Source organism: Tachypleus tridentatus, chromosome 6 (genome assembly GCF_004210375.1).
Source record: "Tachypleus tridentatus isolate NWPU-2018 chromosome 6, ASM421037v1, whole genome shotgun sequence".
NCBI classification, from domain to species: domain Eukaryota; kingdom Metazoa; phylum Arthropoda; class Merostomata; order Xiphosura; family Limulidae; genus Tachypleus; species Tachypleus tridentatus.
The window spans coordinates 149,809,946-149,816,173 of record NC_134830.1 but is presented as its reverse complement, the minus strand read 5'-3'; positions in this window follow the sequence as shown (position 1 = coordinate 149,816,173).

Sequence of the window (6,228 nt, the reverse complement as noted above, 5' to 3'; positions counted from 1 at the left end):
ATGATGTGATCATAATTAGACTACAGCCTTGAATAACAGGAATGGGATACCAGCTTATGATGTGATCATAATTAGACTACAGCCTTGAATAACAGGAGTGGGATACCAGCTTATGGTGTGATCATAATTAGACTACAGCCTTCACTAACAGGAGTGGGATACCAGCTTAGGATGTGAGCATAATTAGATTATAGCCTTGACTAACAGGAGTGGGATACCAGCTTATGATGTGATCATAATTAGACCACAGCCTTGGCTAAACAAAGTGGAATACCAGTTTATGATGTGATCATAATTAGACTACAGCCTTGAATAACAGGAATGGGATACCAGCTTATGATGTGATCATAATTAGACTACAGCCTTGAATAACAGGAGTGGGATACCAGCTTATGGTGTGATCATAATTAGACTACAGCCTTCACTAACATGAGTGGGATACCAGCTTATGATGTGATCATAATTAGACTACAGCCTTCACTAACAGGAGTGGGATACCAGCTTGTGATGTGATCATAATTAGACTACAGCCTTGAATAACAGGAGTGGGATACCAGCTTATGATGTGATCATAATTAGAACACAGCCTTCACTAACAGGATTGGGATATCAGCTTGTGATGTGATCATATTTAGACTACAGCCTTCACTAACAGGAGTGGGATATCAGCTTGTGATGTGATCATAATTAGACTACATCCTTCACTAACAGGAGTGGGATACCAGCTTATGATGTGATCATAATTAGAACACAGCCTTGGCTAACAGGAGTGGGATACCAGCTTATGATGTGATCATAATTAGACTACAGCCTTCACTAACAGAAGTGGGATACCAACTTATGATGTGATCATAATTAGATTATAGCCTTCACTAACAGGAGTGGGATACCAGCTTATGATGTGATCATAATTAGACCACAGCCTTCACTAACAGGAGTGGGATACCAGCTTATGATGTGATCATAATTAGATTATAGCCTTGACTAACAGGAATGGGATACCAGCCTACGATGTGATCATAATTAGACTACAGCCTTGAATAACAGGAGTGGGACACCAGCTTATGATGTGATCATAATTAGACTACAGCCTTGACTAACAGGAGTGGGATACCAGCTTATGATGTGATCATAATTAGACCACAGCCTTGAATAACAGGAGTTGGATACCAGCTTATGATGTGATCATAATTAGACTACAGCCTTGAATAACAGGAGTGGGATACCAGCTTACGATGTGATCATAATTAGACTACAGCCTATAATAAGAGGAGTGGGACACCAGCTTATGATGTGATCATAATTAGACTGCAGCCTTCACTAACAGGAGTGGGATACCAGCTTATGATGTGATCATAATTAGACCACAGCCTTGAATAACAGGAGTGGGATACCAGCTTATGATGTGATCATAATTAGACTACAGCCTTGAATAACAGGAATGGGATACCAGCTTATGATGTGATCATAATTAGACTACAGCCTTGAATAACAGGAGTGGGATACCAGCTTATGATGTGCTCATAATTAGATTAAAGCCTTGGCTAACAGGAGTGGGATACCAGCTTATGATGTGATCATAATTAGACTACAAATTTCACTAAAATAGGATAGCTGTTTACAATGTGATCATAATTAGACTACAGCCTTCACCGTAATGAGGGTAATACACCCTCCACATGTGATAAACTCCATATGCATCAGTATTCAACAAAGACTTGTTCTTGATGAGTTACAGTAAACACAGTGGAAGGGTAGAAAGGGTGGGATATTCTCAGAAGTTCTCTTATTCTTGATGAGTTACAATAAACACAGTGGTACAAAGGGTGGGATATTCTCAGAAGTTCTCGTATTCTTGATGAGTTACAATAAACACAGTGGAAGGGTAGAAAGGGTGGGATATTCTCAGAAGTTCTCTTATTCTTGATGAGTTACAATAAACACAGTGGTACAAAGGGTGGGATATTCTCAGAAGTTCTCGTATTCTTGATGAGTTACAATAAACACAGTGGAAGGGTAGAAAGGGTGGGATATTCTCAGAAGTTCTCTTATTCTTGATGAGTTACAATAAACACAGTGGTACAAAGGGTGGGATATTCTCAGAAGTTCTCGTATTCTTGATGAGTTACAATAAACACAGTGGAAGGGTAGAAAGGGTGGGATATTCTCAGAAGTTCTCTTATTCTTGATGAGTTACAATAAACACAGTGGTAGAAAGATATTCTCAGAAGTTCTCTTTCTCAACCATTTTTTTCCGTCTTTTAGAAACATTTTCGACAATGTAAGAGACAAAACAGTTTTATGAAAACAAGTTTTCTTATTATTTAGGAGGTTTTAGAGGTTGTGTAAATAAAATATGAAAATTTAAGATGAATAATTGAATTTTTAGTCCCAGCAAGAAAATCACCTTTCAATCAGACTGACTCAGTAACAGCCTGAATAATTTACAAACATTTAGTAAATATGATACATTAAAAACTCTGTATACAATAAATGTTTAATAGTTACCAAATGTTATAAAGATATACACAGCAAATTCAAAGTGATGGTATATTGTATAGTTACCAGTCTGTTAAACTGACCAATCTTGTTCTTATATGGTTGAATTAAAAGAAATGAAAAGTTGACATTTTTAACAGCAGTAACACAATGCTCCTGATTCTAAAATAAATATATTTTACATATGTATAATATATTATTGTTGCATTAAACTTTTTGTATTTGAGTTAGATTTACTGGATTAAAAAACTTTAGATATGAATACTTACTGTGGATACATCTAGAGGTAAAATAAAAATCACGGTGAAAGAGAAATACCAAGCAACAAAAACAGCAACAGTGACCAATACATGGTGTGATGTCCAGTTACCATATTTATGAAGCAAATATGCAGCTAACAAAAATATGAAGCTGATTTCTACCACTAGAGGAGCAACAGTCATTTTCATAAAACTCCCCTACATTACCCCTTCATAAAACTTTTGTACACAGGTTACCTGAAAAAAAAAAACACATTAAATCATTAAACTTTATTTTTAACAGCTTTTATTCCACATGAAATGAATACTAAAAACATTTAATATGCAAAAAATATCTTTGAGAACTATTGCATATAAACATAACTAAAAATGAAAATAGTTTAGTGAAAAATGAACAACTGGTTTAGGTTCTATATGTGCCAAGACAGTTTATACTATGCTAAAAATTTAAGCACCTGTTAAGAGAATTGTTTGGACAGACCTAAGCCTATGTTATAAAGAAAGGCAGGTATCTGCATTATACCTATTTCTTTACCATACTTCGTACTTAAACACAAAAACTGTGTTTTAAAGCAAAGCCACTTTTGGTTACCTACTGTGTTCACTGAGGGGAACCAAACTCTAAATTTTAGAGCTTAAGACCATAGACTTACTGCCATCTCTCCAGGAATCAAACACACACACAAAAAAAATTACAAAACAAATTATTGTCAGTATCTATAAGAAATTTCTGAATATTGTTTTTACATGTTCTATCACTGTAGAGACTTTTTCAAATTATACAATAAAAATAATATGAGATCCATGTAACAATGGTAAATTAATATCTTTAAATATTTACTTTAACCACTTTCACTTGAAGGCCTAATACACTAACAAGGTTTCAACACATTCCAAAAGCACTATTAGTATAATTCTATGTTCTATAACATTGGAAACTGTTTGGTTTTAATATCATTTTTATGAATTAATATATTCTGATTTGTATATTGTTAACAAATATCAGCTGGCTTTATTTTTATCTTAAACAACTGGATGTCTCTTCAAGTTTTTATGGCATGACTAAAGATTAAAATTATATTATTTACAGAGCTGAATATGTAAACATAACACTACTGACAACAAGAATAAAGCATGAAATTAAATACACATAACCTGCAGGACCTTTCTACAAAATATTACTTGGTTTTACTTTTAAAATAACTGTCGATAACACGCTCAGTAAGAATAGAAACAGACTTTGAAAGTTCAATGGGAAAGAAAGTTGGTGCTAAAACTAAAATGTCTTCAGACTTTGAATGCAATACAATTCTAATAGTAATGCACAAAATTAAAATAGTGTAGGTCAACCTTTCCAACTTATTTTTAAGACCAGAAGTATTTATTATTATGTTCCAATTACTAAACTGTAAACAATGTAAACTGTAGAGCGTACAGCTGGAGATAAAATTGTGCCATTACAAGATTATTAAAAACGTATTTATCGAACGAACGCATCTACCAGAAGTAACATGAAATATTTAAAACTACTAGTTCAGCCAAAGTGGGCACAACAATTTTTTTTATTTACTATTTATAACATAAATGTTACCAAACAGTATACTACTGTTAAGATGAATTATTGATATTCTTAAATAATAGTTTTTTTTTAATGATTACTTTCGAACATGAGATTTACGAGATAATGTAAGTTATTGCATCATTCATTGCCACATACCCCCAATCTCCATAAACAGTAATATAAATATTACCTCTTTTCGATTTTTAACGTAAGACCAAAGATGTGCAAATCTTGCAGATTGTGTCAACTAAGAACGCTAGCGACATCTGGACAGTCTTGAACGTATAATTTGTGGTTAATTTATTTACTAATCTCATAAGTATATATATTTTCTTTATAGATTTTTCTTTGCCTGAGAATAAAATATAAACTAAGCACGAAATTATATTTATGACTTTGATAATTCTGAAACTGTATTTCTTTGAAATGCTTGTTTTAAACTGTGGACAAAAACAAAAGTATATGAATCATTTAACCGGTTAGACACGTTACAGACATATAATCTTATTTTATAACAATGCGAGTTATCAGTGATGACGAGAAAACCCACTTGTAGAGAAAATTATATATGTAAAAACGACCGGTTTGGGTTGAGAAAATTTGTTATCCAGAGGAGCGAACAACGTTTCGACCTTCTTCGGTGACCGGCCGTTTTTACATATATAATTTTCTCTACAAGTGGGTTTTCTCGTCATCACTGATAACTCGCATTGTTTGCTCCTCTGGATAAAAAATTTTCTCAACCCAAACCGGCCGTTTTTAAATATATAATACGAGTTATGTTTAAAGCGAGTTCTGTTCCGTCTTGGTTTATCACCATAGTTTAATATTGGTACTTCTCTTATAATTAACCTTAAAGTTTAATTAAAAGCTTAAAATATGGCGAAATAAAGACTTAAGTTGGTTATTTCTGAACAAAAAAAAAGACAATCTCTAATAAACTTAAGCAGGTAAACTTCCATTACCATCCTGCTTATCTACTGACTATTTCGTACCGAAAAAGTTATAATTACATCATAGCTTTTCAAATCATGAGTTAAGCACATTATTTTAAAACGATTTTGAATATGCAAATCAGCAAGTCGCGTGATAACGAGAATAACGAACGATTTAAATTTAAGGAAATTGAATATATCAGAATTACATTTGAATATTGTTTGACGGTGCATAGGTAATTTAATGCTGCCAAAAATTGATCACCTTTGAGAATGGTATGTTTGTTTGTTTGTGTTTCTTATAGCAAAGCCACATAGGGCTATCTGCTCAGCCATCCGAGGGGAATCGAGCCCCTCATTTTAGCGTTGTAAATCCGGAGACATACCGCTGCACTAGCGGGGGGCTTGAATGGTATGTAAAGTGCACTTCGGATCCGAAATATTCATAAACTGAGATAATAAAAACATTTTCAGATCGGGCATGTAGAATTTCAAACATGTTGACATCTCTTTTACGATGCTCCTATATTGTGTGGTCCACACAGATGCTATCGTCATTTTAATGATTCACTAAAATATAATTTCTTTACAAATGATTTATATGTATCCACGTGTTTGTTCAGCAAATAATAATATTTTAATAAGTTACGTGTTTCAACAGAGTTCCTGAAATTTAAGTTATAATTGTGCTAGTTTTTATTGTTGGAATTTATTTCATCCCGATTATATTTGCCTGCAAAGGCGTTACGTAATGATATTTTGTACTTTATTATTTAAAAAAAGTTAATTATGGTAACCGGCACTAGTTGTAAATAAACGAAAGTTAAAACGGCGATGATGATGGTATCTGTAGACTGCACCCTGAAGTGAGAATATTTTTACTGATCGTACGCTGTAGTAGTATCCCTTTTACCTTTTACTTATTAGCATTGGAAAACAAAGAAACATCTAACAACTTGGGGAACCAGAATCA